Genomic DNA, 12,252 nt, shown 5'->3' on the forward strand with positions numbered 1-12,252 from the left:
GTGGCATGTGCACTAACCATTTGGCTATGGAGGCGCTCTGAGGAATGTGACTGTATTGGAATGTGACTGGACAAAACCGACTGAGGGTTCCATGTTTATGTTTAGTGTGAGCAAGCACATCATGACAGTTTTCGTGCCAGGGTACTTACCCTCTGATAGGAAGTGTGCCCCTGGCCGTGGTAGCATGCATGCTGCATTACTACACTTTGGTTCCACTTCAGCAAATGAAAAATAGCAACATGTGGATTGTTTAATTCATCATTTTAGTACTGTAATTTTATCAGTGAGGTTTTGCAAAGTAACACATGGCTCATCTATCAAAATAAATGCTTCTATTCATCTGTACGTGTTATCGAACCAAGGCAATCATATCTTTTTGCTCCTATAATCTAACAATGTTATAATGCACCATGTAGTCAATTATTTAGTCGTTCTGTACTGCTTAGAGGCTAGATCCAAACATGCTGTGATTCAACCTTTTGTAAGGAATTTGTTCATTCAAATACACATTTGCTACTGTAAAATCAAGATCACTTTAATCATTTTACTCATCATCGATCACTCAGTTACATCTACTTGACTTGAAATGTACATTTAACTGAATGCAGCATTGTAAACAATATTTTGTTCCTGTAATCCACTTTTCCACTGCAAATGATAGCCTTCCTTAGGATATTGTAAACTCCTTAAAGGGAAATAATAATAATCCTAATAATTATCATCATAATAATGTATTGCACTTATATAGCACTTTTCATAACACAAAGCCATTAAGGTACTTTGCCTAACAGGCTGGACATGCAGTCTACCAAAACATGTAACCCCCTCTGTAATGCACAGACTCTGCCCTACCATCAAATGTTTTCTTTTGTATATCAGGTCATGCCTAATGCCTTTGGTGAATATGGTGATATAGCAAAGGTTATAGGGGGATACACATTCTCTCACACTGCATTTTTGTTTTTGTAAAGATTTGTTTTATTGAAAGTTGATGCAATTGCAATATGTAATATGTTACATGATACATAAGCATTTCCATTTGTGCAAATAGATTTAAAAGAAAGGAAAAGGAAAAAAATACACATATGTATACAGATACACGCAAATGTACTAGAAAAAAGGTCAATTGTACATCAACTTAAATATATATACAAGTTGAATAATGATAATGACATGTATATTACTAATAATAAACCTAACCTGCTGTAGTGGTAATGTATAAAAACAGTGACTATTATATAATAATAAAATGAGAAAATTAAATAAATAAAAAAATAACATAATAAAAAGTAAAATAAATAATAATAACATTTCAAAAAGGACTCTCTTAAGGCACATGCACATATGCACATAAGAAGCAGATGCACTGGACATAAACAGGTGTGGAAGCAGTAGAAATACAGCATCAAGTTCTCACACTGCATTTTCAAGCTGCCACAAAACGTATCAGTCTATAACGCTCAGATGATGCCTCTACAGTGACACAAGCAGAACAAATGAAAGCCTCTACTGCTGATGGGCCTCGAACGCACATATGGTGGAACCACCACAAACAGATCTGACTCTGACTCTAGAAAACAAAGAGTTTGAGTTTAAGATAAGATGTTTTCAGTAAGAAGCTGCATGTTTTCATTCTTGTGTTATTGATGTTATCTTTTTAATATATGTCACATAGAGATAAAATAATATTAAAATGTTAGTCCTTAGTAAAATAGAAAAATCCATCATAACTCTACAAGAGGAATTCTTAATAACTTTATGACAGAACATATTTCATTTCATATTTATAAGTTGTGTAAGTGATTTAGTTATCCAATTTAAGTTCATCTCATGCTCCTCTTCCTCACAGAAGCGACGTGTCTGTCAGGTCATCTGTTAAAGAAAAAAGAAAAAAGAAAAAAGAAACAGAGTATGCCTGCTTATTCTCTTGTCATGTATCCACATTGTCATACTATTTGGGTAACTTTAGAATAACTATGACAACCGCATTGTATGTTTTTACAGCAATTGTAAGAACAATTCTTTAGATTGCCCAAACATCCCCTGATAGCATATTACTTACAGTTCCAGTCTTTAGGAGGAGAGTGATGGCGATTTGCTGCTGTTTGGTGATGACTGTGATGATCTTCTGTAGCAGGAAAACCTACTGTCTCCTTTTGTTCTGCAAACTGACAGACATTTTAAGATGATTACATTAAAGAGGTTCCAAATCTGTACCTGTAACAAAGAACCTACATATCACCATACAAAGACACAAAACTGCTGTCAGTGAATAACTTCTTTGTTACAGTCATTGGTTGTGTAAAAAACATATTATGGTCTTTGTTTTGGGTAACATTATAAACTGAACAATAGTGGCATAATAGAGTAATGTGAGGGTGAGGACACTGCTCTGAATAGTAAAAGCACTTTCAAGGCAAAGACTCCACATAAGGAGCCATCAAATTGTTTGTGATGTGGGTCTGTGTCACATGTCCACCTTGAGACATTGCATCCCTTGTTTGGCATGAATGCCCTGAAGAAAGACATTATAATATTAATAAAATATTATGTGTTGCAGGGGTCAATGCCGCTGGGACATACAAGTTTTTTATATATAACAAAAACTTCAATGTCAGTTTTCAACTGACAGTGGACATACTTAATTACACGTTGAAATGTTAATAATGTTTAATTTTAACAGCTATCCTTACCTTGTTGTTTCCAAACATCTTTTGATGTCTTTCTTAGACTCCCCCAGTGGATCCAGGAATAGGGACTTCTTTTCTTGTGGGTAAATGACCTACATAACTTTTCCATGAAAAAAATTACACGTTATTTTTTTACTCACTCAAGTGTATTAGGAACCATATGCACTGCATGTTTCTACTGTGACATAATACAGTTGCAGATTTATATGATGTTTTATGCGTATAATTTTACCGCTACTGTCCAGTGATGATGCTCATTTATAATTTCCACCATGATTTTGTACTCCAAGTTTTTAATCTAAAATTGAGCAAAAAAGGTTGTTGGAATGTGACTGTGATGAAATTTTAACCCTTTAACATCCACCGGGTCACCGGCAACCCGCTTAAGCCAGTTGTAAGCGGTGGCATCACACAGTAATGAGTCAAAGCAATTGGCACAATTTGGCCAATTGGAGATGATTGGAGAGGTTCAAGGACAACAGTGACACCACTAACTAAAAACTCCCTCGCTCCCATAAGGTTAGACCTAGAGGCCTGGAATTTTATACGGGTTGAAAAGATGTAGAAGGCATGTGGTGTTCTGCATAGTTCTGGCATAAAGCATGTCCTAATTATTGTTATTCAAATGTGACTCATTATAGACGAGGACCAAAAACACTTTTTGGAGCTTTATTTGAACTGATGTAGTTTTGTTAATGTTTTATCCACATGCTAAACAAGCACATTTCGTGAAACTAGAAGATATCACTTGTCAAATGAAGCCTAATACATGCACCGTGGCCTTACAGTTCTTCTGTTATAAGCTTTTCCATTTGAGTATGCCAAATAGGAGAAAATTCTATAAAAAGGGTGGATGTTAAGGGGTTAAACAACAGATTATGATATTGTTTTCCAGAAAAAATACATTGATAGCTCTATAGCTGATATACAATAGTTTAACCTGTAACGGGTATAGGTTGGACCCAATAGCAGCACAAATGACACGGGTATAAACTTTGCAGTCTTTATTTCACACGATGTCAAGGCAATATTAGCACGGTCGGAGAAACACAGTTTTTGAACCCCGATCTTCCACTCCCACAGCGGACAAAGACCAGGGAACAGGCAGGCAGAACTCAGAGTCAGGGACAGAAGGCCGGTGGGTTTACCGGGGCAGAGACGAGGGGCGATGGTCGAAGACAAGCTGATCAGAAACCAGGAAGGCAGTCCGGTGAAGAGAGCAAGATGACTGAGCATAGTAGCGTAGACAATCTGACAAGGAGGGAGTGGGCCGAGGCAGCTTATATACTGGCTGATTGCAGATGATGAGCAGGTGGGAGCGCTAGGTGAAGGTGGTTGAACTAATGAGGGGTGTGGCAGAGCAGAGAGTGAGACTGAATGATTGGATGATTGGATGATTCCCACAGCAACAGGTGAGGGGGAGAGCAGACTCTGACATAAACCTATACATGTATTCTCCAAAAACGCACATCATGTTTAAATAAGATCATTGTACCTCACTTACCAACTCCATATTAGGACCTTAGAGAGGAGGACATGGACAACCTTTCCTGCCCAAGCAAAAAATCTAGTAAATTAATGTGGAAAAACTAAGTGGCAATTAAAATGCATCAACAAATCTCCTATCTAATGCCTCACTACATACATTATTGTGACCACATTGTCCACAACATATATACAGTCAAGGTCTCATGTAAATCATTAAGGGTGATAGAGAGATAATTATGAGAACAATGTGCTTGGAAATCGACATCTCTTTGATTAAAATTAAAAAGAAATCGTACATTTCTCTGGAACAGCTTGAGGGTTGGGGCTGGAGAACATAGTGGGGATGATGATGGTGGTGGGGCTGCTGGTTGCGATGGAGATGAAGATGGTGGAGCAACCAGTGAAGCTTTCCCTTACTTTTTAACACCTCGGTGTGGCACTCTGGATATGTCCTCTATGATCAACTTTATTGGTTAATTTTGTGGAAGATTTCCCCATTCTCATCCTGGAGATCGGTGCTTTTACCCTGGATTGCCATAACAATAAATGGTCTTTAAAATCTGGCTTCCAACACCCCCCCACCCCCCCTTCTCTGTTGGCTCCCTATGTTCTGTCTTCAAACTTTGTCCCTGACTTTGAAGTCTGATGTTTTGTCACTTGACTTTATTTTGCCCCTTGTTTTTTCTTGTCCCTTGACAAGATTGGCTTTGACAAGTTCCATTAGCTCCTGTTGTCACTAAATGTCCAAATCTTCCTGTCCTACTATGTCCTCCACGGTGTTGTCAAACTTTGAACAAAAAGACATTATTTGCTGTTAAAATTAAAACCTCACACGAAGGTGAGTTTTGCATGTCTCTTATTACTATAGATGGACTGATAGACAGATAGATAGATAAATAGATAGATAGATAGATAGATAGATAGATAGATAGACCAAGCCATTCTTTGTGGATGGTGGAGCAAGCAGAGGCTTCTTTAGATGTTGAGAATTTCACACATTCTCTTGTTGATCTGCAACCATTAGGGAAAATTGTTTGAAGAAATACACTAATTGCATGTACAACAAGAAGTTATAAAAATATTACAAGAACAAAATAAACAAGATGTCAGAACCAAAATGAGGTGCTATCTGAATTGAAACAGATATTTCTAAAGTAATATTTAATATATCAACAACATGTAGACAATTTCTGACTGAAGTGCTTATGGCATTGACAAATTCTTTCCCCTGGCCAGTAAGAATCTTTTGGGGGCTTCAAACTTGATGGACAAATTTAATTATGCATTGTGTCACTTCCTTGGCCGCCTTTGACATTAAAGGGTAAGCCTGTGGCCGTTTTGTCAAATAGTCGACCATCACGCATATGTACTGATGTCCAGACACAATTTCTGCCTAGGACTGAAGTACTTACAGCATTGACAAATTCTTTCTCCTGGTCAGTAAGAATCTCTTGGAGGCTTAAAACTGATGGACAAATTCAATTATGCATTGTGTCACTTCCTTGGCCGCCTTTGACATTAAAGGGTAAGCCTGTGGCCATTTTGTGAAATTCTCGATCATCACGCATATGTATTGATGTCCATTCTTGGTTTCCATTAGTTTCCCAATGGTCCATCCCCACCAATTCAAATAGCTGAGAAATCTTATATAGTAAAAGATTTTCACACTAAAATAGTTTTCTTCCAGGCACTGCTTAATTTATACTGTTTCTGAACAATCAAAATATTCTTGATATAAATATTATTGGTATAAAATTCACAGCATCTATTTTACAACTTTTTTTTTCATCAAACACATATTTTCTTTAAGTCATATACCTTTTACACACTTTTTTAAAAAGAAAGCTTTTTACTGTGTTTGGATGAACTCACCTTTTATGGGAGTATATTCTGTTTCAATACAGTACTGGCCTGACGTGCTGAGCATTGGGAAACCTGATGACACGTTGTGTAAAGATGGCAATTTATTAATAAACACATGCTAAATATATAGTATGGTAAAGTTTTTATAAATCATTTTGAAGGATATAGAAAAGAAGTTCCAGAGAAATGGTTTTGTCCATGAAATGAGAAATGCTTATCATAGAATGTACAGTTTGTATGTAGTGCTGACTTACCCACTTGTTGATGTCTACTGATGTTCCTGGCTGGTAAAATCTCCTGGATATGGTTTCTTTTGCTTTGGTCTGGTCACAGTGTGCCCCAGTAGGGCTGACATGAAAGTCAACAAAAAAAGTACTTGCCTCATCAGCCCCTCTTTTTGTGAAATGCACTAGACATTCACTTTTCAGTTTATACTTAACTATCTGCTCATAATCCCGCAGATCCATTCTCTTACCATGTTTTAGTTAATGGTCAAATCAAATTAGCCGATTCCTCTGAAATGCTGACAATACGTTTATTGACTTGCAACCTCAATTAATCCTAACCCCTGACCTCACCTAATTTGCATTACTGATGACAAAGGAATCACGTGTCCTGGAGATGGATTGTTGGAGGGGACTACATATACCGACAGACAACGCTTTGGACTGCAAGAATGTATATCCCCCTATAACTTTTGCTAGGAAAGAGGAAACATCTCCATATTCACTGAGGTTATTAGGTATAATATGTAGGTATAATCTGTAGGCAAGAATTGAGGCGAGCAATGTGTTAAAATGATTACAGTGATCTTGACTTTACAGTATCAAACATGTATTTGAATGAACAAATTCCTTACAAAAGGTTGAATCACAGCATGTTTGGATCTAGCTTCCAAACAGTAATATAGAGTGACTAAATAATCGACTACATGGTACATTATAACATTGTCAGATTATAGGAGGAAAAAGATATGATTGCCTTGGTTTTTCAGTAGACATTCACAGTTCAGTGCAATGAATAATATGAAGTTTGATAACACGTACAGAAGAATAAAAGCATTTATATTGAAAGATGAGCCATGTGTTACTTTGCTAAACCTTGTTGATAAAACTACAATACTGAAATGATTGAATAAACAATCCACATGTTGCTATTTTTCATCTGCTTAGGTGAAATCAAAGCGTAGTGATGTAGCATGCACGCTCCCGAGGCCAGGGGCACACTTCCTATCAGAGGGTAAGTACCCTGGCACGACACCCATCCAATGATCCGTACAGTGTGAGCATAAAAGTTTCAGGTTCTGGTTGTGCAGAAAGGCATGATTAAAACGTAGTGAGAGTTAACACAACGTAGGAGATTGTGTTAACAGACAGTGTCTGCCCAGCTTAACATGTCCAGTTAGCCAACAGTATAACAATTAACCCAGCGTTACTTTAAGGCCAAAGAGTGTTTCATACTATATTATTTTGTGAGGTAAAATTGAAATAAGCCCTGGTCATGTCTTGCAAAGCCACTGTGCAGTATTCACAGTCTTGTTTTCACATATAGAGCCCTGCATGGACAAGCACCTGAGTACATCTATGACCTCCTCCATCCCTATATCGCCAGTAGGTAACTTAGGTCTTCTGACCAGGGCTTACTGGTTGCTCCTCACTCTTGACTGAAAACAAAAGGTGATCATGCCTTTGAAGTAGTGGCTCCAACACTGTGGAAGTCTCTTCCTTTAGACATATGGTCTGCGGTCTCTGTAGAAGCCTTTAAAAAGCAACTGAAGACCCATCTTTTCAAATTGGCCTTTGTCTCACCTTAAGATGTCTAATGACTGCTCGTTTGTGTGTTTCTTTTGGGATACCCTGTTGCCTGTGTTTTGTTTATATGTTAACTTTAACTTGTGGCTTATGTTTTTGTTTGTTTGTATGTTTTATGGTCTTATTTTTAACTTCTACTCTTGTGAAGCACTTTGTGAATTTTATTTCTGTAGTTGCTGTACTAAATAAATTTATTATTATTGTTAGTATTATTATTATGTGTGGGAGTTCGTCCTCAGTGCTACTATATCAGGCTATCATTAGCGGCTCTGTCAGATTTGGAGGTCAAACCCAGCCAAAATCATTATTCAATCAGTATAGTGTTACAGTCGATATATAGTGTTACATTCACCAAACACATTGGTTAGTACTCATCCTGAAAGCCTGTCCTCTTGTTACATTTAAGTAAATAGCAGCTTTAGCCTTCTAGTCTTCACTAGCATGTTTGTAGCCCTCAAATGCATATTTAAGAGCCCTTTATAGAGTTCTCGTCTTAATTCAAAATGAAAGCACTCCTGCACACTGTCTCGCTTACTGTTGGAATATTTATTAGTTAATGACGTTTGGGTTGGTTTCGTAAACTAATAAATATTCCAGCAGTAATGACAGACAGTGTGCAGGAGCTTTTTCAATCAGTTTTTGAAGCTAACGTTTAATTTGCTAGCAAGCTAAATCTGATAAAATCTGTTTGTAACATTTAATTTCAGCCGATAAAATCAACAACGCGAACGGCAGTGAACGGAAATGAACGGCCTGCATTTGTCTACCTCTAATCAAAGACCCATTGTTTCAGAAATGACTATGAATAGCATATCTGCCACCATCCATCATTATAAACTGCATATGTGCAGAACGGAAAGCTTGAAAGCTTGGCATATCAACAAGGGGGGCTCAGCGAGCGGTCAGTTGTTGGTACACATACACATAATGTAACTGATGACTTCAACTTCAACTTAACTTATACAACACAACCTAAATTAAAGTGGATACGTTTTACTTCCTTATTCACATGTACTACTAATTCAGTCAAAACAACATTGTTCCATCCTTAATTGCATACATACAAATAGTTACATATCACTGTCCATGTAAGAAAACCATAAGTATCTCCTCTGGGGGGGAAAATAATTATAAAAGAAGGCACAATGTTGATTATGTATTATTCTCTACTGGTGAACTTTTACCATCCACTGTTTTGATATTATTTACTTGTAATGTGTGTAATGATGTGTATTAATTACTGTGTTGATTCTCCACCAGGAATAATTATTTCATCTTCTAAAGTCTGAGCAAATTCAGATACACCTGCAGCAGAACTATAGACCTCTACAGTTCACTTTCAGTTCAGTTTACTCCATCTTCACATAAAGAAGAACAAGTAGACATAATCATCTCCCTCATGAGCTATATACCTCAACACAAACTAGAATCTGTGATTAAGAATTAAAGAGATCCCTGGTCTATCCTGTAACTGATCCTTCCGGATCCCTGTACCGCGAGTGCCAGGTCACCATCTCCCCCTACTGGAGAAACACCATTTGTACTGCAGAACACAAACAAATAATGTGCAGTAGACCATATTAGAGTAATATATATTTTCTATACTGTAGATTAGTTTATAGATTGCAATTTGCAGCTGGCACTCTGCAGAGTGTGAAGAGGTTGAACAGTGTAATTGCTAGACTATAAAATTAATTAATCAATTACTTTAAGCATGCACCAGATTTAATTCAAAGCATGCTGTGCAAGGTTTATTTGTATTCCAGTCCATACCTTTGTAACCCTTCAAGCACTGGCATAAGACGCTTACATGGGGACCAGCTGGGAGAACTGCTGCAAGGTTCTCCCACAAGCCTCTCTATGTAATAAAATAGGTGGACTGCAATTAAGTTTATTGACTACTGATTTGTGATGATTGAGTCATGATTCCTGGGAGAAAAATTAAAACTTGTAAGGATAATATGCACTATAGTACTAAATGGATGTCTCCATGGGGTAAGCAGGTGCAAATTAGACAAGTGCCTTCATGGGCCCTTGAGGAAAAAAAAAAAAAGAAAAAACGCTTGTGTGTTTCCATGCAGTCATGTTGTATATTTATATGTCAATGCTCACACATGTCTCATAGACAGTGTTTTCTTCAGTTTTCTCCACCATCAAAACAGCATATTCATCACTTTAACACCAAACTTCAGAGGTTCACAGCTATGCACTTTATATACACGGGGCCACAGCATCAAATCTCTGCAGGGACCAGCCACCATCACACCCCCTCACCCTGCAGTGTGCCGATTGCATTAACTATAGCCTCCGGCCCCTTTCCATCGAATTTGCACATTTCAACACCAGACTGTGGGCTGCTCATTTATAAGACCAACAACAACCACAAGTTTAAAAAAAGCCCCTGTACGACAATGAGCTGTCATCCTCAGAGGTTAGAGGGTGATGCAGACTGATGGAAAAGTCAATAATGACCCTCCAGACCTGCGGGCGACATGCCCTGGCTCTAATGTAGACTCAAACTTTTGATCATTGAAAGCAACTACCATTACTAAGCTTTAAAGTGCAAAGAAACAAGAAACATCATGACTGAGCTCCATAAACTCCCCTAAAACTTCTTCCTCATACTGTATACATATATATATATATATATATATATATATATATATATATATATATATATATGTCCCTTGAAACAAATTCAAAAAATTATTAATTCAGTGACTGAAGCTTGTAGTATAAAGCTTGGGAGAATACAGTAGCAGATAATAGGCTACTCGTAATTGACGTCACCCAGAGGCACTGGCAACACTGACCAGCAGAGGACAGTCTCATCCTGCATGGAGGAGGCCTATGGGGACATTTGAGGGTAGGGGTGTATCCAGTATGTGATGTATAATGGAACACATTCAGCATTTATTAAATAAGTAGTAATTGTAGTGTTGGAAAATGGTTGTTCACGGACGTGGATAGCCTGCATTAATAATAAAGAAGCAGGATTTCTCATAATTTATGTTATCAGTCACATGCACTCATATAATTAACTCAAAACAGACTTTTTGTGTAAATTACCCTGTTTTACAAAAGTTGCGTATCTTTCTTCTATGCATGTTTCAAACCAGTGTATAGTTTCCAGTTATGCAAGGAACACTCAGCACTCATGGCAGTCTTCCCATTAGATCTGAATACTTTGATACTTCACTAATCTGGCCATTCAATTTCGATATGTCATGGATAGACGAGTTGGTCATGGGGGAATTGTTGACCTGAAGTGAGGCAAACGATCAGCTGCAGCTGCAGACCACTGCAAAGATTGAACCATAGCCAGAGTCAGAATCAACACTCCTTTGGCAGTTGCTCGGGTGTGAGTCTCCTGTAAGAGTCAATATACAGTTGCTGATTTCAGGGTAGTTAAAGGAACAGTGTGTAAGATTTAGTGTCATCTAATGGTGAGGTTGGAGATTGCAACCAACTGATAACTCCTCCCCTCCCCCTCCCCTTCCAAGCATGTAGGAGATCCTGCGGTGGCCACGAAACTTGTGAAAAACACCCTCTTTAAAGCCAGTATTTGGTTTGTCCATTCTGGGCTACTGTAGAAACATAGCGGTGGGCTCCATGGAAGAGGACATGCACCCTATGTAGATATAAAGGGTTCATTTTAAGGTAATGAAAACACATCTATTGTTATTTTCAAGTGATTATACACTAATTAAAACATGCTTACGAATATTACATTCCATTTCTGCTAGTATTTCTGTCAATTGATCCCCCTAAACCTTACACATAGGACGTTTAATAGTAAAGTCCCTTTTACACTTGCTTAAAAGCAAAGTCTTCCCCTTTCTTAGATTAATAAAATTTTTCATAATAGACACTATAATTTCAATTAACCATAACAACAAGATTAAAGATGTACATTATGTGCATATATTACTCTAGAATACAGATAGCTATAGTACCTTTGAAATTTCAAAAGCATTTCCCATTTATTAAAGCACCTCAAAGCTACACTTAACTAGTAGAAATATATCTTTTGAACTCCTCTAGGTGTACCATTTACTCAGTGGTGGCTGGTGACTCAAAAAATTAGGGAGGACAGGAGGAAAACCAACCCACAGCATCATGTTATTTTACACTAGTTGGCTATTTCTCTCTACTTTCTTATGTTCAAGTTATGTTATGTTCTTATGTTCAAATGCAGGGCAGTGCGGAGACCTTTAGAGGGGCGGATCCAAAAGTTAAAAAGGGGCACTTAGAACAAGATTTTAAAACACCAACCACCAACATAATTCACAGCATAACCTGTCAAATTATAGCAACCCATATTCAAACAGAAGGTAACATGGAATCTACAACAAACTATATCATTATATGCCATTCACTGAATGGCATATAAAACAATT

The 12,252-nt window shown here is 37.5% G+C and overlaps 2 long non-coding RNA genes across 5 annotated transcripts; one reads left to right on the forward strand and one right to left on the reverse strand.

Annotated features, from left to right (window-relative positions):
• Positions 1–470: 470 nt before the first annotated feature.
• Positions 471–6,250, reverse strand: LOC137173575 (uncharacterized). Of its 4 annotated transcripts, XR_010925207.1 has the most exons (7): positions 6,051–6,250; positions 4,475–4,965; positions 4,186–4,240; positions 2,923–2,988; positions 2,694–2,790; positions 2,063–2,168; positions 471–1,872 (listed from the first exon to the last, which is right to left on the reverse strand). It is a non-coding gene; the product is annotated as an uncharacterized lncRNA (long non-coding RNA). The 4 variants fall into 4 exon arrangements; XR_010925205.1 differs by having other exon boundaries at positions 4,475–6,250; XR_010925208.1 differs by lacking the exon at positions 2,923–2,988 and adding an exon at positions 3,041–3,630 and having other exon boundaries at positions 4,133–4,240; positions 4,475–6,250.
• Positions 6,251–6,669: 419 nt separating this feature from the next.
• On the forward strand, positions 6,670–9,882 carry LOC137173151 (uncharacterized). The gene is made up of 2 exons (XR_010925111.1): positions 6,670–7,280; positions 7,593–9,882. It is a non-coding gene; the product is annotated as an uncharacterized lncRNA (long non-coding RNA).
• The last annotated feature ends 2,370 nt before the right edge of the window (positions 9,883–12,252 follow it).

This window comes from Thunnus thynnus, chromosome 21, assembly GCF_963924715.1.
Source record: "Thunnus thynnus chromosome 21, fThuThy2.1, whole genome shotgun sequence".
Lineage (NCBI taxonomy): Eukaryota > Metazoa > Chordata > Actinopteri > Scombriformes > Scombridae > Thunnus > Thunnus thynnus.